The sequence below is a fragment of the Schistocerca cancellata genome, chromosome 8 (assembly GCF_023864275.1).
Source record: "Schistocerca cancellata isolate TAMUIC-IGC-003103 chromosome 8, iqSchCanc2.1, whole genome shotgun sequence".
NCBI lineage: Eukaryota > Metazoa > Arthropoda > Insecta > Orthoptera > Acrididae > Schistocerca > Schistocerca cancellata.
The window spans coordinates 328685168-328711502 of record NC_064633.1 but is presented as its reverse complement, the minus strand read 5'-3'; the positions used below and the strand labels follow the sequence as shown (position 1 = coordinate 328711502).

General features: G+C 45.5%; 2 protein-coding genes and 2 non-coding genes across 5 annotated transcripts in view; 3 read left to right on the top strand and 1 right to left on the bottom strand.

The window, feature by feature from the left end:
* The window catches only part of LOC126095545 (uncharacterized), a 471749-nt gene that overhangs the window by 95745 nt on the left and 349669 nt on the right, over window positions 1–26335 (top strand). The gene's annotated exons all lie outside the window — the stretch shown is intronic.
* Window positions 1–26335, bottom strand: part of LOC126094843 (15-hydroxyprostaglandin dehydrogenase [NAD(+)]-like) — a 152539-nt gene that overhangs the window by 50014 nt on the left and 76190 nt on the right. The window lies entirely within an intron of this gene.
* Window positions 5991–6065, top strand: Trnas-cga (transfer RNA serine (anticodon CGA)). Its single transcript has one exon. It is a non-coding gene; the product is annotated as a tRNA-Ser (tRNA).
* Window positions 6291–6365, top strand: Trnas-cga (transfer RNA serine (anticodon CGA)). Its single transcript has one exon. It is a non-coding gene; the product is annotated as a tRNA-Ser (tRNA).

The window sequence follows — 26335 nt, the reverse complement described above, 5'->3', positions numbered from 1 at the left end:
GCCTCTATACTTTCACCTACTGGTGTAATCACTAATATTTCTGCAGCAATCCTAGAAATAGCTTGGCAACAATTGCGAGAAAATCTTTTTGTTCTATGGACTTTTACCTCACGCTCCACGACGTTCCTAATTCAAGTACCTCAGACACTAAAATTCCTGGGACTACAACCTGACCAAAGGCTGACATGGAACACTCAGTTAATAACGACCAAAAGAAACTAAAACTACCAACTGACCACACATGGGTATTAAATCCATTGACTATCATACACAGATGCAAGATACTTATCAAATATACAAATGGGTGGATCTCCTTCTTTCCCAGGTTTTGCCATTGTCTCCAAATCCTCGAACATAATTCATTTCATCTCGATTTCCATATCCCTTTACCTTCCCTTACCATTATCATGTAGGAGCTGATGAAGTTCCCACATATCCTCAAACGCAAAACTACATCAGTCCTACTCTCCCGCAAATCAAATCCCAACACTCCATTGTAGCCTCCATCCATGAGTGTCCTGGCTGCTGCCATTCCTTTGTCAAGTCGTCCCTCCTTCCTTCCATCTCCAAGTAGTTCATATACTTGATCGTGCTAATTTCAACCACGTCCCTTTCCAGACTGTTATCATGGCACAGAATAGTAAGGAGTAGGAAATCAGAACTTTTTATTAAAACTCATTCGCCTTGCCACAGACAGTATCGAGTTAAGTAAGAGAATGAGAGACAGGTTGAAGCAGAAAGCGTACCAGTGTGCTGCAAATGGTTCATTCATTCGACACATTACGACACTGTCCACCGAATAAGAATACAGATTCAACAGAAAGAGAACTGCGACAGAAAACTAAGGGAAGTGTGACAAGTACACTACTGGCCATTAAAACTGCTACACCACGAAGATGACGTGATACAGGCGCGAAATTTAACCGACAGGAAGAAGGTGCTGTAATATGCAAATGATTAGCTTTTCAGAGCATTCACACAAGGTTGGTGCCGGTGGCGACACTTACAACGTGCTGACATGAGGAAAGTTTCCAACCGATTTTTCATACACAAACAGCAGTTGACCGGCGTTGCCTGGTGAAACGTTGTTTTAATGCCTCGTATAAGGAGGAGAAATGCGTACCATCACGTTTCCGACTTTGATAAAGGTCGGATTGTAGCCTATCACGATTGCGGTTTATCGTATCGCGACGTTGCTGCTCGCGTTGGTCGAGATCCAATGACTGTTAGCAGAATATGGAATCGGCGGGTTCAGGAGGGTAATACGCAACGCCGTGCTGGATCCCAACGGCCTCTTATCACTAGCAGTCGAGATGACAGGCATCTTATCCGCATGGCTGTAACGGATCGTGCAGCCACGTCTCGATCCCTGAGTCAACAGATGGGGACGTTTGCAAGACAACAACCATCTGCACGAACAGTTCGACGACGTTTGCAGCAGCATGGACTATCAGCTCGGAGACCATGGCTGCGGTTACCCTTGACGCTACATCACAGACAGGAGCGCCTGCCATGGTGTACTCAACGACGAACCTGGGTGCACGAATGGCAAAACGTCATTTTTTCCGGTGAATCCAGATTCTGTTTACAGCATCATGATGGTCGCATCCATGTTTGGCGACATTGCGGTGAACGCACATTGTAAGCGTGTATTCGTCATCGCTATACTGGCGTATCACCCGGCGTGATGGTACGGGGTGCCATTGGTTACACGTCTCTGTCACCTCTTGTTCGCATTGACGGCACTTTGAACAGTGGACGTTACATTTCAGATGTGTTACGACCCGTGGCTCTACCCTTCATTCGGTCCCTGCGAAAGCCTACATTTCAGCAGGATAAGCACGACCGCATGTTGCAGGTCCTGTACGGGCTTTTCTGGATACAGAAAATGTTCGACTGCTGCCCAGGCCAGTACATTCTCCAGATCTCTCACCAACTGAAAACGTCTGGTCAATGGTGACCGAGCAACTGGCTTGTCACAAAACGCCAGTCACTACCCTTGTTGAACTGTGGTATCGTGTTGAAGCTTCATGGGCAGCTGTACCTGTGCACGCCATCCAAGCTCTGTTTGACTCAATGCCCAGGCGTATCAAGGACGTTATTACGGCCAGAGGTGGTTGTTCTGGGTACTGATTTCTCAGGATCTATGCACCCAAATTGCGTGAAAATGTAATCACATGTCAGTTCTAGTGTAATACACTCCTGGAAATTGAAATAAGAACACCGTGAATTCATTGTCCCAGGAAGGGGAAACTTTATTGACACATTCCTGGGGTCAGATACATCACATGATCACACTGACAGAACCACAGGCACATAGACACAGGCAACAGAGCATGCACAATGTCGGCACTAGTACAGTGTATATCCACCTTTCGCAGCAATGCAGGCTGCTATTCTCCCATGGAGACGATCGTAGAGATGCTGGATGTAGTCCTGTGGAACGGCTTGCCATGCCATTTCCACCTGGCGCCTCAGTTGGACCAGCGTTCGTGCTGGACGTGCAGACCGCGTGAGACGACGCTTCATCCAGTCCCAAACATGCTCAATGGGGGACAGATCCGGAGATCTTGCTGGCCAGGGTAGTTGACTTACACCTTCTAGAGCACGTTGGGTGGCACGGGATACATGCGGACGTGCATTGTCCTGTTGGAACAGCAAGTTCCCTTGCCGGTCTAGGAATGGTAGAACGATGGGTTCGATGACGGTTTGGATGTACCGTGCACTATTCAGTGTCCCCTCGACGATCACCAGTGGTGTACGGCCAGTGTAGGAGATCACTCCCCACACCATGATGCCGGGTGTTGGCCCTGTGTGCCTCGGTCGTATGCAGTCCTGATTGTGGCGCTCACCTGCACGGCGCCAAACACGCATACGACCATCATTGACACCAAGGCAGAAGCGACTCTCATCGCTGAAGACGACACGTCTCCATTCGTCCCTCCATTCACGCCTGTCGCGACACCACTGGAGGCGGGCTGCACGATGTTGGGGCGTGAGCGGAAGACGGCCTAACGGTGTGCGGGACCGTAGCCCAGCTTCATGGAGGCGGTTGCGAATGGTCCTCGCCGATACCCCAGGAGCAACAGTGTCCCTAATTTGCTGGGAAGTGGCGGTGCGGTCCCCTACGGCACTGCGTAGGATCCTACGGTCTTGGCGTGCATCCGTGCGTCGCTGCGGTCCGGTCCCAGGTCGACGGGCACGTGCACCTTCCGCCGACCACTGGCGACAACATCGATGTACTGTGGAGACCTCACGCCCCACGTGTTGAGCAATTCGGCGGTACGTCCACCCGGCCTCCCGCATGCCCACTATACGCCCTCGCTCAAAGTCCGTCAACTGCACATACGGTTCACGTCCACGCTGTCGCGGCATGCTACCAGTGTTAAAGACTGCGATGGAGATCCGTATGCCACGGCAAACTGGCTGACACTGACGGCGGCGGTGCACAAATGCTGCGCAGCTAGCGCCATTCGACGGCCAACACCGCGGTTCCTGGTGTGTCCGCTGTGCCGTGCGTGTGATCATTGCTTGTACAGCCCTCTCGCAGTGTCCGGAGCAAGTATGGTGGGTCTGACACACCGGTGTCAATGTGTTCTTTTTTCCATTTCCAGGAGTGTATATTTGCCCAATGATAAGCCATTTATCATCTCCATTTCTTCTTGGTGTAGCAATTTTAATGGCCAGTAGTGTATATTTGTTAGCTCTTAACCCTCGAGCGGATTCGCCTGTGTATAAAGTGCGCAAACACGAACAAAATTGTTCTGCACCGTTCCATTATTGTTTCATAATGGCGAACCATACCTATTCCTTTGTTATTACTTTAGATAACTCTTTGTGGTCTCCGAGTGAGCAGCATTAATACGAAAAAGAGCGAGGTACGTCAGAAAAAATTTACGATCCCTGTAAGAAAATGACCCACAAGTAAGAGCTAGCGGCACAATCCCTCAATGAGTCAGTTGTCTGTGAGTTAATGAGAAATCGAATAAGTGGTTACTTGGGATTTGATGCAGTTGCGCTGTTTAAGCTTCGAGTGGGTCATTACTGTGGAGTAACACCTGTCCGTGGCCAAAGAGTGATATACTGAAATTTTATTACATTATTGTTAAATTAAAAAGTGCTAATGTGCTTATTTTATGACTGTTTCATAAATTAAAAATAGACTATGATTTTGCTCTTACAGTTTTACCTTGATAACATAAATACAGCTATTCTTTACATGAAACTTCCTGGCAAATTAAAACTGTGTGTCAGACCGAGACTCGAACTCGGGAGCTGTGCCTTTCACGGGGAAGTGCTCTACCAACTGAGCTACCCAAGCACGACTCACGCCCTCTACTGCAGGAGAGCTTCTGTAGAGTTTGGCAGGTGGGAGACGAGGTACTGGCAGAAGTAGAGCTGTGAGGACGGGGCGTGAGCCGTGCTTGGGTAGCTCAGATGGTAGAGCACTTGCCCGCTATAGCCAAAGGTCCCGAGTTCGAGTCTCAGTCCGGCACACAGTTTTTATCTGCCAGGAAGTTTCATATCAGCGCCCACTCCGCTGCAGAGTGAAAATCTCATTCTGGTATTCTTTACATGTTTACAAAGTACGCCACGGATCTGCTCGTGTTATGAAAATTGGCATGCTCGTTCGAGGGGTAAGACGTGGTGCAACAAACTCTATTTCTTACACAAAAATGTGTATTGAGGACCTGATGGAGCAGTTAACAGCCTGTTAACTGAATGTGCAGGAGAGGGCGTGAGTCGTGCTTGGGTAGCTCAGTTGGTAGAGCACTTCCCCGTGAAAGGCACAGGTCCCGAGTTCGAGTCTCGGTCTCATTACGAAATGAGCCTCATGCCATAGTCTCGTCCTAGCTCCCTTTAAATACTCCCATTTACCAGCTCCTTTCAGTTGATAAACGGGATTTATGGCATTCACAGTAATGGTACTTGAGTCTGTGATCAAGGTGCTGTAATGCATGTACGTCCCAGATGCTCCAGCACAGTTTATAAATCAACCGAAGGTTCACTCGAGATGATGAGCTTCACGCTACTCGCCACCTACCATCTACTATTGGAGAAACTGACTGTCTTCCAACAACACCACATCAAAGAATGTTGCCAGCACTGAGATTCAGCGTTGAACCCAGCAATGGGGCATCTTGAGGTCCATTTCCTGCTCAAACCTCAGGCACTTCCGGGTGCTGAAACCTATCAGGCCAGAAGGGAGGATATCAACCATCCACACAACTACAATCACCAGGTACATCGCTGATGTGTCATCAAAGCTCGTCGTTGAATTCGGAGTGGGACTGAGGGCACTCCAGCAGCCATTGGAAGATCACTTTATGCTGGGCATTGACTGTGCCTGCTCGCTGTAAACCCTTGTGGTCCTAAGGTAGGTAAAACATTCTCCTGGGCGTGCAAATGCCGAGCTGGCTGGTCAGACACCAGCTAAATATAACCAACAGTTTAATGAAGCAACAACCAAGGTTGGTGTGGGAGAGCAACGAACTGCAAACACAGCACAGTGAATAAATGATTCAACTTTAAGAATATTTTACTGGACTCAAAGATGCTTCACAGTTTCCCATCGGCTATCCAAGCTTAATGCAGAGGTGTCTCCACTCAGCCTTCTTTACTATTGCTCGGGTTTGCTCATCTTTTCAACTACAATATACTCTTCCTCTTCCAGAGAAGGCTTCAGCCCTGCTTCCCTTACATAACTGCATTTGCACTCAGCTCCTACAACCTACATCACGTCTTTAGACCTTCCACATTATTCATTCCACATCCTTTGTCATATTACTTCCTGTCAAAATCAATCAGCATCAAAGTTTGTGATCTAGAAAGTATTTCTAGGAGCCCACAGCATCATCGTCCTTACAGATTTCGAAGACAACATACATAACTGCTCAAGCTCAATCATAATTTTATTCCTACCAGTAAATATCTTTTGATTTAGAATGAGATACTGGCAGAAGTAAAGCTGTGAGACCGGGCGTGAGTCGTGCTTCGGTAGCTCAGTTGGTAGAGCGCTTGCCCGCGAAAGGCAAAGGTCCCGAGTTCGAGTCTCGGTCGGGCACACAGTTTTAATCTGCCAGGAAGTTTCATATCAGCGCACACTTCGCTGCAGAGTGAAAATCTCATTCTGGAAACATCCCCCAGGCTGTGGCTAAGCCACGTCTCCGCTATATCCTTTCTTTCAGGAGTGCTAGTTCTGCAAGGTTCGCAGGAGAGCTTCTGTAAAGTTTGGAAGGTAGGAGACGAGATACTGGCAGAAGTAAAGCTGTGAGACCGGGCGTGAGTCGTGCTTCGGTAGCTCAGTTGGTAGAGCGCTTGCCCGCGAAAGGCAAAGGTCCCGAGTTCGAGTCTCGGTCGGGCAGACAGTTTTAATCTGCCAGGAAGTTTCATCTTTTGATTTATTTTAATTGGATTAATTAAAGGCTGAAGAACGACGACATAGCCGCTATCAGCCATCCCCGCACTGCTGCTTTCCAGCAGATGAATGCAGGCAACAGGTACATAAAGAAAGTCATGATGTGGTTGATTCAATTTTCACTTTCGATTTTCGTTTTAGAAATAATGACTCATGTTTCTGATACTTGCTGACAGTTGCTATCAGATCATGCTGTATATTTTGCTAGCGCCATATTTGTGGGCCAGTTCCCTCAAACCCATGATATGTAAGCACTGCACCTCTTTGTTTTAGATTATTTGTAATTGTTGCACAATTACACCATCAGATGCGATGAACTGTTGATGCAAACCTCGGAAAAACGACGTCACATAAAGGGAAGCGAACGTCAGTCTCAAGCTCCGACTCCGTTTCACAAGAAGATATATTCAGAACGCAAGAGCGCTTGTTCAGGAATTTGACGAAGCAGAAGGAAGCTAGCCACGACCTCTGAATGGCGGAGCTGGACAGTATTATAGCTCCAGCAAGGCTCCTTCCAGAACTGACTAAACAAACTAAAGAAGTATGAATGAAATCATCGCCACCCAATGGGGACACCCTGCTGCGAGGGTCTGTTGTATCTTGCAGCTGACTTCATAGATACGACACCCAAAGTTAGACCCTTACTCTCAGATGTTCTTAGATGCTCACTGATGCTCTCTGTACAGTACATAATTGACCCTATCAGTTTATATATATGATGCCAACCACCACTGTCTCCATCAGCTTCTGACCTCAGGGTGGAGACTAATGCAGAACTAGGTGGAGCGGTTACGTATCCAGTCATCTATTATGGAGTTTCCCTCCAATAGCAGCAGGCAACTTTCTGGGCTGGGAACCGTATGCAGACAACTTGGGGTCTTCACACCACTTGGTCTCCCTCTGGGTGACTACCTTCTTTTGGCTGCCACTTCCTCAGTAAGTCGCATGTTTGGAGAGGAGGAGGAGATTAGTGTTTAACGTCCCGTCGACAACGAGGTCATTAGAGACGGAGCGCAAGCTCGGGTGAGGGAAGGATGGGGAAGGAAATCGGCCGTGCCCTTTCAAAGGAACCATCCCGGCATTTGCCTGAAGCGATTTAGGGAAATCACGGTAAACCTAAATCAGGATGGGCGGAGACGGGATTGAACCGTCGTCCTCCCGAATCGCATGTTTGAGCCTGGGCTGCGGGGGGCACAATCTTTCCATTGATGTATACCAGTACCTGAAGGCTTCTATTGTCACTGATCACTGCCTAATCAGGGCATACACCTTCGACTTTGTCCAGCTGGATGTTACGTTTTGAACACCATCTATCCTAGTGCGATACTCAGTGACCACGACTTAGACAGACAGCTACAGTCAATGTCTGACACACTTCGGGAGCAGCTTTGATGACACCACTGCCCGTCGCTGCTGGTATGTTCGCTGTCACAATGGCTGTTGCAATCCCAGACTTTGCCACGGTGGACAACGCCAACTTCATAGACGGACAACATCCTCCTGCCTGCTGCAATCCTGTGTCCGTACTAAAATGAATAAATGGCTATTGTAGACAGGAATGTTTCATTAATGGCTCACCAAAGAATTCCAGCCATCATGAGCTCAACAACTTATATTCTGGAGAGGAATTGGCTCCTTCTCCTGAACAACAGGCGGCCGAGTCCCCCACCACTGTGGGATCAGCACCAAGCCCCAACGTAACTATTTCTATCAAGATATAGATCAAAATACGTCTAATTAGAGACCTAGTTTCCCAAACGTTTTTAAATTAATGTGACTCCATTAAATACCAGCATAAAAGCATGAGCAGCTTTTAACACTTTTCGCCTTGACCAAATCTGATTATATTTTGATATTTCGTGCATGAAATGCTATCGTTTGATGTTGTATTCCATTTGTATTGTTTTGACAGCGTTGTAGTAGTTATCACTTTGTTATGTTTTCAGCTGTCTTATCCTCGTATCAAGACTGTTTAGTTGTAATAAATATTTTTCTTTGGTTTCAAACTTATCTGGCACTCTCCGAGGGACTCCCTGTCGTGAGATACCGTACTAATTTTCGCAGTAATCTTAGTATGAACCTGAATTTTCAATCTACAATACATTAAGTCATATTGTTGTTATGGTGTACAGATCACTTTATGCACTCTGACAATGATTGACGAGCCATTGGTTTAAAAGAAGTTGAAGTTGGGCATCATATAGCAAGGCATGATGTGTGGCAAATCTATTTTAGAGAGTGAAGTGGCGTGGTGATAACATAATGGACTCGCATTTGTGAGGAGTGTAGTTCATACACCCGTCTGTGGTTTCTTAAATTGCTCATTGCAAATGACGGGTATGTTTTGTGAAAAGGACGAGGGGTGTTTCCTTCCTTATTTTTTTCCCGGTCCAAGATTGTGCTCCGTCTCTAGTGACCTCGTTGTCGACAGGACATTAAAACTTTATCTTCTGACCTTTCTTCTTTCTGCCCCATCGATCGCAAAGTGCATTGGAATGATTTGAAAAGAGCGCTCACGGATGCGGCAGTAATTGCTTGAGCCCACAGGTTTACCCTAGCGAGCACATCTGGGATTCCACCGAACGAGAATGCACAGCTGACCCAGCTCCAAGCAGTGTTGTGGGAGGTGGTTGAAAGGTCGCGTACGAGGAAGGCTCCCCGACGTTTTCTGGACCTCTTGGAGTCCACGCTACGACGCGTCGCTGTCGAAATCAATGCGAAAGAATGTGCTGCACGCTCCAGTGCTCCACGCAGAGAGAGGAGACACATAATAGATGACAGCTTTCAGCTGTTTAGTACAACTGTCCGCCAAAACTAAAACTGAAGGAAACTTTGACTCGCTCTGAGGCAGCAATGAGGCGTTACTATAGAAACGTAAACAGTAACATGTTACATGATTGGACCTGGCAGAGACGCAAAGCACCTGTGACAAGCCAACTTCAATTGTCATCTATCTCCTCTGGTCATATGTGCTATAGGTAAGTACCGTTAATTCAATAGACCGTCTGTGTATAGCACCAATGAGACATATGAACGAAGCGTGAGTGTACCATCTAATAAGCGGAATATTATGCTGTTAGCAACAATATATGCTTTAGTCTCAAGTCGCATTTATTTTTTATTCTCCCTGCTCGATAATAGTTTCGGCACACAGTATCATTCTCAAACCATCCTATGACGAAAACATTCAGTACATAGTCAGTACAACAATGGAAAAGAAAGTAACAAAATATTTTATTCTGTGTCCAGGCTCCAAGATTTTGTAACTAGAAGTCTAAGAAGTCAACTTTGTCTATGGTGCTTGACGGGTCACAGGTGGCGTTTAGTGAACGTCCCATCAGATACACTCCTGGAAATGGAAAAAAGAACACATTGACACCGGTGTGTCAGACCCACCATACTTGCTCCGGACACTGCGAGAGGGCTGTACAAGCAATGATCACACGCACGGCACAGCGGACACACCAGGAACCGCGGTGTTGGCCGTCGAATGGCGCTAGCTGCGCAGCATTTGTGCACCGCCGCCGTCAGTGTCAGCCAGTTTGCCGTGGCATACGGAGCTCCATCGCAGTCTTTAACACTGGTAGCATGCCGCGACAGCGTGGACGTGAACCGTATGTGCAGTTGACGGACTTTGAGCGAGGGCGTATAGTGGGCATGCGGGAGGCCGGGTGGACGTACCGCCGAATTGCTCAACACGTGGGGCGTGAGGTCTCCACAGTACATCGATGTTGTCGCCAGTGGTCGGCGGAAGGTGCACGTGCCCGTCGACCTGGGACCGGACCGCAGCGACGCACGGATGCACGCCAAGACCGTAGGATCCTACGCAGTGCCGTAGGGGACCGCACCGCCACTTCCCAGCAAATTAGGGACACTGTTGCTCCTGGGGTATCGGCGAGGACCATTCGCAACCGTCTCCATGAAGCTGGGCTACGGTCCCGCACACCGTTAGGCCGTCTTCCGCTCACGCCCCAACATCGTGCAGCCCGCCTCCAGTGGTGTCGCGACAGGCGTGAATGGAGGGACGAATGGAGACGTGTCGTCTTCAGCGATGAGAGTCGCTTCTGTCTTCGTGCCAATGATGGCCGTATGCGTGTTTGGCGCCGTGCAGGTGAGCGCTACAATCAGGACTGCGTACGACCGAGGCACACAGGGCCAACACCCGGCATCATGGTGTCGGGAGCGATCTCCTACACTGGCCGTACACCACTGGTGATCGTCGAGGGGACACTGAATAGTGCACGGTACATCCAAACCGTCATCGAACCCATCGTTCTACCATTCCTAGACCGGCAAGGGAACTTGCTGTTCCAACAGGACAATGCACGTCCGCATGTATCCCGTGCCACCCAACGTGCTCTAGAAGGTGTAAGTCAACTACCCTGGCCAGCAAGATCTCCGGATCTGTCCCCCATTGAGCATGTTTGGGACTGGATGAAGCGTCGTCTCACGCGGTCTGCACGTCCAGCACGAACGCTGGTCCAACTAAGGCGCCAGGTGGAAATGGCATGGCAAGCCGTTCCACAGGACTACATCCAGCATCTCTACGATCGTCTCCATGGGAGAATAGCAGCCTGCATTGCTGCGAAAGGTGGATATACGCTGTACTAGTGCCGACATTGTGCATGCTCTGTTGCCTGTGTCTATGTGCCTGTGGTTCTGTCAGTGTGATCATGTGATGTATCTGACCCCAGGAATGTGTCAATAAAGTTTCCCCTTCCTGGGACAATGAATTCACGGTGTTCTTATTTCAATTTCCAGGAGTGTATGTTGGACAGCTGCAAATACAGTGTAAGCAGTCCTGGATCAAGGCTAAACAAAACCAAATCCACTTTGTGTCTGTCATGTAGCAAGCTGCAAAGTGGTCAGCGACGGTTCACCGATGGTGCGCCTGAAATTTATATTCTGGAACTAACCCTTCCAGTCTTAACACTCTGAGTTCACTCAGTGAGTCTGTTCAACCCCACCTGATTCCAGGTACAGTCATCATGGAGCATTTTAATAAGCACAATATTACCCAAGGTGATCAACCCACCGCCACTATTACTGGCGCAACTGATCTTTCGGATTCAGCGGCGGCCAGGTTAACACGTAAAGTGATTCAACAGAGGAAGTCGGAGCCTTTGCCAACTTAAAACCAAAACAAATACATTTTTCGCAACAATTAACATACAAACACTTTTGCAACCAGGTGAACTGCATAAATTGGGAGATATGTTAAAAGAACAGCAGAATCAAATTTTGGCACTTCAAGACACACGAATGACAGGCAATAACACCATGGATTTCGGCAATCATTGTCTTTTTAAGCCACGCGGGATTAGCCAAACGGTCTAAGGCGCTACAGTCATGGACTGTGTGGCTGGTTCCGGCGGAGGTTCGAGACCTCCCTCGGGTATGGGCGTGTGTGTTTGTCCTTGGGATAATTTAGGTTAAGTAGTGTGTAAGCTTAAGGACTGATGACCTTAGCAGTTAAGTCCCATAAGATTTCACACTTATTTAAACATTTTTTTGTTTTTTTTTTTTAAAAAAAGCAAAACTGATAAAACTACTTAATAATAAATCACATCCGGGAGTTGCTTTTGCAGTTTCCAAAAATATTTTAAATTCAATAACGGAGGTAAAATCTATTAATAATGGATTAATGACCATTTCTCTTAAATGTGAAAATAAGATATACACTTTAATTAATGCCCTTATGCCACTGAATGAAGATATCTGCAAAAAACCTGAAGAAGTTAATGAAACTTTGGAAAAGTTAGAGCCGGCCGGTGTGGGCGAGCGGTTCTAGGCGCTTCAGTCCGGAACCGCGCTGCTGCTACGGTCGAAGGTTCGTATCCTGCCCCAGGCATGGATGTGTGTGATGTCCTTAGGTTAGTTAGGTTTAATTAGTTCTAAGTCTAGGGGACTGATGACCTCAGATGTTAAGTCCCATAGTGCTCAGAGCTATTTGAACTATTTGAAAAGTTAGAAAGCATCATGTCGAAAATTCCCTCAAACCATATTAAAATATTAATGGGTAATTTTGATTCTCATTTAAGTAAAGAGAAAAAATATTAGTAAATGGTGGGTGGATAATCTGCGCATAAAGGGACAAACCTACTTGCCATAGACTCGTTGAAACGAGTAAAAATTCCAACCTAAAAATCGTGTCTACACATTTTAAAAAGAACCCTTCTGAACAAAAAATTTGGCGGGCACCCGGTACATTTATTGGGGAATTTCAAGTCGATCATGTAGAAATTTCACACCCTAACTACAAAGACGTTTTAAATTTCCAAGTTAGGAAAGGAGCTAATATTAATTCTGACCATTATTTAACGCGAATAAAAGTAAAACTTGAACCTCAAAAACACTTCAATCCAGAAAACGTTATACCAAAATTTGACACTGCTAAAAAAAAACCAATTCTAACAAGCGAAAAAATGAAAAGGGTTCTTCAATTTAATTACTTGGGGGACACCGTACAAGGAAACGGTCTGGGAAAAACTGAAAACGAAGTTCGCTGTCAAAAAATGGCAACTGCATTCAGATTAACACAAAATATTTATAATAAAAAGCCACTGTCTCAATTCAGTAAACTTAGGCATTACAGCACTGTAATCAAAACTGAAAGTCTTTGTGGAGCAGAAGCTTTAATTTTAAATAGAAAGAGTGATATTGAAGAAATTCAAAAGAACGAGAGAAAGATTATTAGGAAAATATTGGCCCCAAAATTACTGATGGAGAAACTTATAGGCGCAGAAGTAATAAGGAAATAGCAGAACACACAGACCCACATGTTGACATGAGAAAACGAAGACTTAAATTTTATTGGCACATTAAAAGAGTGGCACCCGTTAGGTTGATAAATCAAATAGTAAAATTCTACGAAAACAGAAGTAAGGCCAATACCGAGCCAATTAAGTGGACTGCTGCAATTAAGAAAGATCTTAACGTAGCCGGTAAAACTTAGGCAGACGTTACAGTTAAAAAAACATTCCAACAAAAGATATTTGACTGGAAAGTTGGTCAGGGGGAAATTACAAAACGGATTGGATCACCATGGTCTGATGAAAGAATGAGACTTCGTTCTGAAAGGATGAAACAAATTTGGACACAAAGTGAGGCCAACCATCAAAAGCGACATTGATTGAGTGTACCTCGTGTGGTCCTATTGGAACCATACGTGAATAACAACAACAACAACAATAATAATAATAATAATAATAATAATTCATTGAATGGCAGCTAACATAAAATGTGCAGGTAGCCCCTTAACCTTGGCACGCAGTTGTCATGCTTCCCGAATAGATGCGTCAAATGTTAAAAGTAAAGGACAATTTTGAGCTTTAAATAAATATAAATTACTGGCAGCAGAGATAAGAGTGCCCCCTATGAACGAAGTCTAATTTTCTATCGCCTGAAAGGAGTGATATTGTAAAATATATCTAAAAATAAAATTAGCGTAAAATATGAAACTAAGAAATTCAGTGACACAATAGACCCGACTGTAATAAAATATTAAAGGCAAAATAGCAAGTCTATTTAGGCAAGTTTAGATGTACCTTTTGTATACGGTTCATGTCACTACAAAACATCAATCTCAATATGAAGCTTTAATTCAGGCAAGTATCGTTATAATAATAGCTTCATCTGAAAGGCACAAAATTATTTTCTTTTATTGAAAAGAAATCGAGCATTCAGAGGGAACAGTGGCGCATTGTGGTTACGTATTACTCTGCAACCAGGAGTAGAGTAACGTGCGATTCCATCAGACTGCTCTGACCAATGACTTTATATTACGCGTAAAGATGATCATTTGCCTTAGTTACCAGGCTATGTTAGTTGCTAAGACAAACAGATATAACATTTAATAACAGGCCGATTACATTCTTCAAGACGGCGACGACAACAACAGTTTAAAAAAAATAAGAATATTTCAGTTAGTAAAGTCAGTGAAATTAACTGGACAACAGCGGGAATGAGGAGTTTTGGGCGAGTAAAAATTTAAAAGGACAGGTTAATGGAAATATGATCTTTCCACATTAACCAAGACACCGAAAAATAGGATGATAAAATTCATCTGGAGTAAACGGAACGAAAATACACAGAAAATACAAAATTGAAATCGTAAAATTTATCAATCTATGTAGCTCAAACGAAGACATCGATACCAGACACTCCCCTCACGAAATAATTTGGGCAGATGTGAGGAGTAGTCGCACACTGATGGTTCTTTACAAACTTAATCATCTCTAAAGATAGCTCATCCGCTCCGGGAATCGATGGCGTCGACGATTTTTTGTCTGTTATCGACACTGACATTGATAAGACATCGGTCCCAGGGATTCCAAGACTTTCAGGAATGTTTAATTTCAAGTCATAAGTCGGATAATAAAAAACCAAAGAAAATTTTTTCGTGTGACATAGTTACAAATTAACAATTTTCTTATTTATTTCTCTTACTTGAATCGTAAAACCTTTCTTCTAGCCAAATTTCATGATTCTACGTTAAGGGGAAGTACGCTACAGGTTTTAACGAGAGAGTTTGCGAGTATCAAAATATGTGACACAAATGACAGTATCTTTTCACTGCTCTGATTTAGAAGCTTCGCTTTTTTGCATCACCAAGTGATCGTAGACCTTAAAACGTGACAAAACGTCTACTCGTTCCTCAGGAAAAGCGTTTCGAACAGTCGGAGAGACTAACAGACGGACAAAAAAGTGTTCCTATACGGATTTTATTTTTACCGACTGAGATACGGAACGGTAAAATACAAAAATCTCTAAATTGTAATCGTATTTTCCCCTTGACCCATATAGCTCAAACGATGACAGTGGTACCGAAAACGCCAAACCGAACCGTGAGCGGCAATATCGCAAGTTTATTGAGACCTATATACTGAAACACATGCATTGATGCCAAAAACATAGCTCTGTAAGTGAAAATAACGAAGCACGAAACTGAAAACCAACAACGAGAATAAATTTCCCATCTAGAAGCAAAATACAGGAAGAAATTAAATAAAAATATGTCATAGAGATGTACTAACGAGTGTAGTCGACTCCAACTCGACAAGTAGTAGAACAATACACTTACGTTCCTGGCTAATTTTACCCATACACTTAGAAATCGTTTTCAATTGAGTCATGAACAGCCAAGTATATGTGTAAAAAGTGTAACTATAAACCATACTTAAAATTTATTCCACTCCGTTGTGGTGCAGTTGTACAGCAGCCTTGTGTAGTAATTAATATTAAAAAAAAAACACTACTAGGTTGCACAACGCTCTTTCAACCGATAAAGAGCATTGTGGAACGTAATATTAAATAAACTCTACTTGATTCTCTATCAACGATTTCAGTTATGCGTTATGTTTACAAACATTATAGATTATAAGGAGAAACTAAGACAAACACAGATAACATTTAATAACAGGACATTTACATCCTTCGTAGCGTAAACTAATTGCGTCATGGAGGACGCCGTGGGTCAAAGCGAGTGGAATCGTACATTGCCCTTAACTCGTGCAACCGCCAGCTGACGATCTTTGGCCTCATCTCCAGTTTGCACGTGGACGCAAGCAGTGGCAACTTATATGCCGGGGTTACCGCGGTGCTGCATCGCGCCTTCTTCAGGGCATGTCGTAGCTTATAGCCAACCACGGCCCCGATAACCACTCTTCATAGGTAACATGCAGTTGTAAAAGGCTGCATCAGTGGGATTTGATATTAGACGACCACGAAGGTCCACAAACTAATTCATACAAGCGCACCGTGCTGTGGATATTGTCTTTTTGTGGTACTTCAACCCAATTATTACGCTCTGAACAGTCGGTGCTGTATGTGTAACTTCGCTGTCCGCAGTTTATATCACTTTAAAGCCCGAAATTCCTCTTTACTTTCAGTATTTGACACAAACACTTGTAAAACATGACGACTGCGTTCCAGAGGTAAAGGATTACATACTTATTTTTAAGGTTACACCATGTACCATACATTTCCTGTCATACAATAAAATTCGTTGTCCAGTCACATTAATGTGACGGCTGTTTATGTTCCATGTCAACATGCAATAACCACTCACAGACGGCTTGTAGCAGCACTAGCAGAGGAGGGTATATAAAGCATGTCGGTTAGATATGGAAAAGAGTGCTCTCGTTGTCGTAAGGCGGAAATGGAACAATTTATCTGTCGTCAAAAAGGGCCTGATCATTGACTTTCGGGCAAAGAGGGGAAGCATTTCAGAAATGGCTAAGTTTGTAAACTGTTCGTGTTGCGTCGTGGTTAAAATATGCCGTGCATGGCAAAATGACGTTGTCCAAAGTCAGCATCGAGGAAACTGTGGTGCAAAACGGGTCATACTTAACAGAGGTGGACGACGGCTGCGGAGATGTGTACGGGCGAATGGATGTGCAACTGATGAGGAGTATACCGCCTAGATGAAGCAAGCAACTACCAACACTGAGTCCTCAACGATCGTTCAGTGAACGTTGTTGCGTATGGGCCTCTGCAGCAGGTGCCTGATTGACGAACCGAATTGCACATACTGTACCATGAAATGATCTACATGTTCCTTTTAACAGAGTGATCTTCATTGAAAATAAATGAATAAAAAAAAAAACATGCTGACTGCTGTTGATCGGCGATGAGTGCTGGAATTTGTACGCCAATATCGGAGCTGGACGTCCAGTGAGTGGCGGCACGTGGCCTTTTTAGATGAATCACGTCTTATGCTCCGTTGGACAGATTGCCGGTGATTTGTACGGCGCGAAATACCCTGAAACAATCGTCGGAAGGATCCAAGAGCTTTGTGGTTTGGAGAATATTTTCGTGGCACTAGCATAATGGTTCAACACAAGTAAGCATCTATCCTTGGGGACCATTCCACCCCTACATGAAGTTAGTTTCTCCTTGGCATGACGGCATCTACCAGCAGAACAATGCAACGCGTCACACAACTCGCATTGTAAATGCATGGTTCGAAGAGCATGAAGATGGCTCACCGTACCCCCTGACTGCCAAACTCCTCGGATCAAAACCTAATCGAGAATCTGTGGAACCACCACCACCGAACTGTTGGCGTAATGGATCCTCAATCGAGAAACCTAATGCCGCTCGTCAAGTCACTGGAGTCGGCTTGGCTCGAGATCCCTGTCGGTACCTTCCAGAACCTCTCTGACTCTCTTCGTGCACTTCTCGCAGAAGCCCGCGCTGCAAAAGGTGGGTATTTATGTTTTTGGGAGGTGGCCACATTAGTGTGACTGTTCAGCGTATTTTATAAATTTCTCTTCCATTTTTGTCCTGTGAACCGAAATTTTTGATGATGGAATGGCTTCAGGATGGTACGGTGTACCGAAAGTGGTAGTCAATAAGCAAACTAAAAAAACTACGACTAAAAACTAAAACTACATTACTTGTAAAGTTTGTTGGTCGCTGTTCCAAGCGACATTATGTCGAAAATATGTAACATAAGGATGTATTGTAGCGTCTTCCAACCTATTGAATAGTTTTCTGTTTACCTGAATCTACACTCCTGGAAATTGAAATAAGAACACCGTGAATTCATTGTCCCAGGAAGGGGAAACTTTATTGACACATTCCTGGGGTCAGATACATCACATGATCACACTGACAGAACCACAGGCACATAGACACAGGCAACAGAGCACGCACAATGTCGGCACTAGTACAGTGTATATCTACCTTTCGCAGCAATGCAGGCTGCTATTCTCCCATGGAGACGATCGTAGAGATGCTGGATGTAGTCCTGTGGAACGGCTTGCCATGCCATTTCCACCTGGCGCCTCAGTTGGACCAGCGTTCGTGCTGGACGTGCAGACCGCGTGAGACGACGCTTCATCCAGTCCCAAACATGCTCAATGGGGGACAGATCCGGAGATCTTGCTGGCCAGGGTAGTTGACTTACACCTTCTAGAGCACGTTGGGTGGCACGGGATACATGCGGACGTGCATTGTCCTGTTGGAATAGCAAGTTCCCTTGCCGGTCTAGGAATGGTAGAACGATGGGTTCGATGACGGTTTGGATGTACCGTGCACTATTCAGTGTCCCCTCGACGATCACCAGTGGTGTACGGCCAGTGTAGGAGATCGCTCCCCACACCATGTTGCCGGGTGTTGGCCCTGTGTGCCTCGGTCGTATGCAGTCCTGATTGTGGCGCTCACCTGCACGGCGCCAAACACGCATACGACCATCATTGGCACCAAGGCAGAAGCGGCTCTCATCGCTGAAGAAGACACGTCTCCATTCGTCCCTCCATTCACGCCTGTCGCGACACCACTGGAGGCGGGCTGCACGATGTTGGGGCGTGAGCGGAAGACGGCCTAACGGTGTGCGGGACCGTAGCCCAGCTTCATGGAGACGGTTGCGAATGGTCCTCGCCGATACCCCAGGAGCAACAGTGTCCCTAATTTGCTGGGAAGTGGCGGTGGGGTCCCCTACGGCACTGCGTAGGATCCTACGGTCTTGGCGTGCATCCGTGCGTCGCTGCGGTCCGGTCCCAGGTCGACGGGCACGTGCACCTTCCGCCGACCACTGGCGACAACATCGATGTACTGTGGAGACCTCACGCCCCAAGTGTTGAGCAATTCGGCGGTACGTCCACCCGGCCTCCCGCATGCCCACTATACGCCCTCGCTCAAAGTCCGTCAACTGCACATACGGTTCACGTCCACGCTGTCGCGGCATGCTACCAGTGTTAAAGACTGCGATGGAGCTCCGTATGCCACGGCAAACTGGCTGACACTGACGGCGGCGGTGCACAAATGCTGCGCAGCTAGCGCCATTCGACGGCCAACACCGCGGTTCCTGGTGTGTCCGCTGTGCCGTGCGTGTGATCATTGCTTGTACAGCCCTCTCGCAGTGTCCGGAACAAGTATGGTGGGTCTGACACACCGGTGTCAATGTGTACTTTTTTTTCCTTTTCCAGGAGTGTATCTGCAGTACACAGTAGTGTCTGTATGCAGCTCTATAATGCTCAACTGTACTGTCAAAAATTGTAGGACTTCCTAGTTTCAGCAGTTTTCAGTTCGTTTAATTGCATTTGATGACCGTGCAATGGTCACCTGGTTAGAAATAAATAGGATATTTCTATTTGTACAGCAAAATCATAAAGTACTAGATCATCCGAGGCAAGCTTTCACTGCTAATATTCATGTTATTGGTGATTTTAGTCTGGGAAGATTTCTGTGACTAACATTTCGTCTCCTAAGACTGCGGAGATCATCAGGAGTTGTAAAGAGGTAGTTAGAGTTTTCAAACATAAATAAGCTCAGTAAGCCGAAATGCTTCGCGTACGTCACAGCAGGTCTCACGTGTACCACGAGCAGTCTCTGGTGGGGACAAAGTAACTATTTCAGACGGGTTTTACTAATTATTCACTGCTGGTCTAAATGAATGCAAGCTCTCGACAGCAAATAACCAAGTTAAGACCTTTAGTGGATAGCTTTTCATTTGTATATTGGCTCCACAAGGGCCCTCCACGGAGTGGAGTGATCGCGAAGTGTGGCAGACATGCCGACTAGTGTGACGTCAAAAGTTCGTTGCACGGCTCGTATTTTTCATGTGCTCCACTATGCTTTAGGATCACGGATTCGCATCGCTCTGTGTTACAGAGAACATACTGCAGAGGAGCTGCTGCTGCTGCTTGCTTTATTTAGCCCTTAAGGCTCACAACTTTTCAAATTTCACTCCCTCTTCTTTTCTGCTAAAACTGTTTTTCTGTTTTTAAATTTGCATGATGTCTGTGTATATCCAGCATAGTAACGATTGGATCTTTATAAAACTGTAGCATGTGAGAAGCGACCCACCAGGGTAGCCGAGAGCGCTAACACGCTGCTTCCTGGACTCGGGTAGGCGCGCCGGCCCCGGATCGAATCCGCCCGGCGGATTAACGACTAGGGCCGGTGTGCTGGCCAGCCTGGATGTGGTTTTTAGGCGGTTTTCCACATCCCACTAGGTGAATACCGGGCTGTTCCCCACGATCCGCCTCAGTTACACGGCTCGCAGACATATGAACACATTCGCACTATTCCATGGATTACACTAGACACAGACAGTTGGGGTACACTAATTCCTTCCTGGGGGGTACGGGGTGGCGACAGGAAGAACATCTCTGGCCACCCCTTAAAATTAAGATCTGATTACCCAGCAGACCCCGCAATTCGGGATAAATGCTTGGAAAGAGAGAGAGCATGTAAGAAACAGTTTTGGTGGTTTACTGTTCCCTGATGATATCGTCAGCATTAATAGGCGATATGTGGCTTAATGGTGATTGAAAAAATTCTCCAAGAATATAGACAACTAGGTTTAGTTCAAGGCGCTAATACATTCTGTGACGAAAGAAAACAATGCACCACTAAGGAATTATCCGAATGGAACGGAAATCGATAGATATGACGTACATGTACACACGAATAAATGATCACAATTTCAGAACATTTGATATGTTGTAGAGAAAGACCTTCACAAATTGAGCAAGTCAATAACGCGTTGGTCCAACTCTGGCCATCATGCAAGCAGTTATTTGGGTTAGTACTGGTTGACAGAGTTATTGGATGTCCTCCTGAGGGACATCGTGCCAAATTCTGTCCAACTGGCGCATTAGATCATCAAAATCCCGAGATGGTCAAAGGGCCCTGCCCCTAATGCTTAAAGTGTCTTCAATTGGGGAGAGATCCGGCGACCTTGTTGGCCACTGTAGGCTTTTGTCATGAACGAAGACAAACAGAAGAAACTGTAGCCGTGTGTGGGTTGGCATATATGTTACCCCAGGATGGCCTACCATGAATGCACCAAAACGAAGCGTAGAAAATGGTCGGACAGTATGGCGGGCGATAGTCAGCTTTGTATGCCACTAGTGTTCGGAGCGTCTCTAGACACTTCTTCGGCCTGTAATCTGATTGAATGGAGTAAAATTGTCTTCAGTGATGAGTTCTGCTTCGAGCTGAGCCCTGATGACCAGCAAGGTTTCAGAAAATTAATACCCGCCGGCAAGAGTTTCTGCTGCTTGTCTTCGCATTTGACAAACGTTGATTTGGCCAGCAAGTTCGCCTGATTCCTCCCCAATGAGAACGTTTGGTGCATTATGAGCAAGGCTCTCTAACCATCCCGGGATTTTGACGATCTAACGTGACAATTAAACAAGAATCTGGTACGCTATCTCCCAGGAGGATATCCAGCAACTCTATCAATCAATTCCAAGCTGAATAACTACTTGCATAAGGGCCAGAGAGGGAACAACGCGTTATTATTTGCTCAATTTGTAAAGCTCTTTCTGTTGAACGTATTATCCAATTTTTCTGAAATTTTAATCATTGATTTGTCTGTACAGTGTGAGGTACCGGGCGAGTTGTGGCACCCTGGAAATATTTTATGTTCGGAGTTGAGGCGGCCGCACGGGCCGCTCGGCCAGCCGGGACCCGGCAGCAAACACATGCTGCCGAACGTTAGCCGGACGAGAGGGGTAGCCCCAGCGCATGGCCCAGCCGCGTGGCTGGGAATTCCTCTGTGACGAGGACAGTGCTTTGTGTCGATGAAGGAGATGTCTATGCCGGGAGTGCCAAAGATGGCGGACTTTGTGAAACCTTAATGGCAGACATTTCACCGTTCGTATAGAAATTAATAGTAGCCAGATGAATCATGATACCTCAAAAAGAAACATTTACATTACCATTGTTTGAACGACTATTCTGATGGTGTAATCAGATTTTCAATATCTTTATTGGTTGAAAGTTTAGTGTCTGACGGTAAATTATACAAGTAATACCCAGCAACGAATTTTCAAAATTTAACGCTTCATCCGACTTCGTCGATCGACGTGTCTTTAGCAAGCTATTAGGGTAAACATAAATTGGTATAAATTTCAGGCATGAAACTTGAATAGTAAACGAGTTGTTGGAAGTCAAAGTGGCCGATTACTATCAATCGCATCAGGCCATAAGAACTCCACAGTTACACGAGAGAGAGAGAGAGAGAGAGAAAAAGAAAACGATAGAAGCATGCTTATAAATATATTTATTCATCTATGTTTTTGTTTATACAGGGTGTCCAGAAAAGGACTCCCTGATTTCAAAATTAAATACCTCGAAAACAAAGATCGATAGAGGAATGCAGTAAAAGGTATGTTGATTGTGAAAGCTGTAAGAAGTTTATACAGCAGTTTGAAATAATAGTTACAAAAGCTGCAAACAGATAGCGCTGTAATCGCTATACGTAATGCCTAGTATAAATAGTGATCCGAAGCCCAGAGCGATCAATTCCACTATTGAAACGTGAAAGGAGGTTAGCGTACCGAAGGAAGAGATTAAAACCATGTACTCCATTGAACAACGCGTTTTTCTGGTGCTAGAGTACCACAGGTTAGAAGAGAGTCCTACGGCAACAAGGCGAAGTTTTCAAGCACGACTTAATGTTCCAAAAGGACCCGATGCGAAAACCATTCATACGCTCTTCGCAAAATTTCAACGAACAGGCAGCGTAACTGATGAACTAGTGGGGCATGTTGGTCGCAAGCAAACCGCAGTTACGCCTGAAAATATCGCCACAGTTTCTGGAATTATTCAGCGAAATCCAATGTCATCCGTCCGTAGAATTGCATCTGAGACTGGTTTGAAGCGTTCCAGCACGCAGAAAATACTGAGAAAGAGCCTACACATGTTTCCATTCAAAATTCAAACGCACCAGGCCATACCCGTACGAGCTGTGCAACAAAGGGTTGCCTTTGCTAAACAGATGCTCACAATGATTGATAGTGAAGGATTTGATGTTGGCTGCATCTAGTTTACAGATGAAGCACACTTCCACCTGAATGGATACGTGAATAAGCAGAACTGGCGATTTTGGGGTTCCGAAAAGCCGTATTGGTGTGAAGCGAAACCCCTGTATTCTCCTAAAGTTACTGTGTGGGCTGCAGTATGCAACAAAGGCATTATTGGCCCTTTTTTCATTCGAGAAACGATCACTGGTGCACGTTACGTTGAAATTTTGGAACACTTTGTCGCCACACAGCAAGCGTTAGAGGATCGACCAGGTACTGAATGGTTTATGCAAGATGGAGCCCGACCACATCGGACCGAACAAGTGTTTCACTTTCTTGAGGAATACTTCGGGAATCGAGTCATTGCTTTGGAATATCCCAAATTTACTGGCGCAGGCATGGATTGGCCTCCATATTCGCCGGATTTGACTCCCTGTGACTTTTTTTTTTGTGGGGCACAGTGAAAGACATTGTCTACCCGAAGCATCCCGCCACGCTGGACGAGCTTGAATCGGCGATCTCTGTGGCATGTGAATCCATTTCGGTTGAGACACTACGAGATGTGATGGCGAATTTCATTCTTCGTTTGCGCCACCTCTGTAGTGCCAATGGTGAACATTTTGAAAACATTGTGATGTGATTGTTTGTAAACATACCGTTTACTGCATTCCTCTATCGATCTTTGTTTTCGAGATATTTAATTTTGAAATCAGGGAGCCCTTTTCCGGACTCCCTGTATCTGATATACACGGTGTTACAAAAAGGTACGGCCAAACTTTCAGGAACATTCCTCACACACAAATAAAGAAAAGATGTTATGTGGTCATGTGTCCGGAAACGCTTAATTTCCATGTTAGAGCTCATTTTAGTTTCGTCCACCTACGCTCAATGGAGCACGTTATCATGATTTCATACGGGATACTCTACCTGTGCTTTTACAAGTACGACACAACATGTGGTTCATGCACGATGGAGCTCCTGCACATTTCAGTCGAAGTGTTCGTACGCTTCTCAACAACAGATTCGGTGACCGATGGATTGGTAGAGGCGGACCAATTCCATGGCCTCCACGCTCTCATGACCTCAACCCCCTTGACTTTCGTTTATAGGGGCATTTGAAAGCTCTTGTCTACGTAACCCCGGTACCAAATGTAGAGACTCTTCGTGCTCGTATTGTGGACGGCTGTGATACAATACGCCATTCTCTAGGGCTGCATCAGGGATTCTATGCGACGGAGGGTGGATGCATGTATCCTCGCTAACGGAGGACATTTTAAACATTTCCTGTAACAAAGTGTTTGAAGTCACGCTGGTACGTTCTGTTGCTGTGTGTTTCCATTCCATGATTAATGTGATTTGAAGAGAAGTAATAAAATGTGCTCTAACATGGAAAGTAAGCGTTTCCGGACACATGTCCACATAACATTTTTTCTGTTTTTGTGTGTGAGGAATGTTTCCTGAAAGTTTGGCCGTACCTTTTTGTAACACCCTGTATACTATTCATAAAGAAACTGGTTAAATATTTACTTTGTTTTAGAAAGCACAAAGACATTACGCTACTGGCGTACCTTTTGTTCTATTCCTTTGACATATGTTTATCTGATTTTTGTTTATGTATCTAATAATGTGTTTTAGAGCGTGTTTATGGTCCAGCCGTAGAAATATTTATTTAATTTCAAGTTATTTAAATGTAAATCCAGTATTTCGAATGTTTTTCATTATGTTTGTGTGGATACATTGGCTTTGAGACATGGAGGGGGCGCTCTAGCCAATCACAGCGCTCGTTACTAAGAGAGACGCGTAGAGGTTGGGGAGGAGCATCGTTTCTGGAGAGGACACGGGTAGCCTGAACGCTGTGGCGCTAGGGACAGGCGCACGGGACGCGGGAAGTGCTGCACGCGACGGCGCGACGGACGCACAGTCGCGGGAGAGTGTCGAGTGGTTTGCGCATGGTCGTGGCAGATAGAAATATGTCATAGTGCTGACTTGTGCGCTTGTGAGATTTCCGTGGCTTCTACAATGAAGGCGTAGAGTGCGTTCAGAAGTGAATATTTCGCGAGCTATGTTGTTGTTCATAACTAATTAAGTGCAGTAGGAATCTACTGTTTCCCTGTTATTCAACTTATATTTTATTTAATTGCTGGACCATCGATACCAAAAAGTGTTTTGCAGAAATATACCGCATTCTCAAAAGTACTTCTACTATCGTACTCATCATTTAAAGTCTTTAAGATAGTACCTGCAGATTTTATTTAATTGCAATCTTTCGTTTATAAATTTAGATGTTACTTTCATAATTCGCAATTGCCGAGTGATAGAAACCTTCGACCATTCGATTCATGTGTGTATTCTTATCATATACGAGGTGCATTCAAGTTCTAAGGCCTCCGATTTGTTTCTAATTAACTACTCACCCAAACTCGAACAAACTGGCGTTACTTCTCGACGTAATCGCCCAGCAGACGTACACATTTTTCACAACGCTGACTCCATGATTCCATGGCAGCGGCGAAGGCTTCTTTAGGAGTCTGTTTTGACCACTGGAAAATCGCTGAGGCAATAGCAGCACGACTGGTGAATGTGCGGCCACAGAGAGTGTCTTTCATTGTTGGAAAAAGCCAAAAGTCACTAGGAGCCAGGTCAGGTGAGTAGGGAGCATGAGGAATCACTTCAAAGTTGTTATCACGAAGTAACTGTTGCGTAACGTTAGCTCGATGTGCGGGTGCGTTGTCTTGCTGAAACAGGACACGCGCAACCCTTCCCGGACGTTTTTGTTGCAGTGCAGGAAGGAATTTGTTCTTCAAAACATTTTCGTAGGAACGCAATGGGTAAGGATTACGCCCTCGCTGTCTCATCCACGTCTCATCTCATCCACTGTCACAACCGACGAAAAGAAAGTGCCATTCATGCTGTCGTTGCGCGTCAACATTGCTTGGCAACATGCCACACGGGCAGCCGTATGGTCGTCCGTCAGCATTCGTGGCACCCATCTGGATGACACTTTTCGCATTTCCAGGTCGTCATGCAGGATTGTGTGCACAGAACCCACAGAAATGCCAACTATGGAGGCGATCTGTTCAACAGTCATTCGCCGATCCCCCAACACAATTCTCTCCACTTTCTCGATCATGTCGTCAGACCGGCTTGTGCGAGCCCG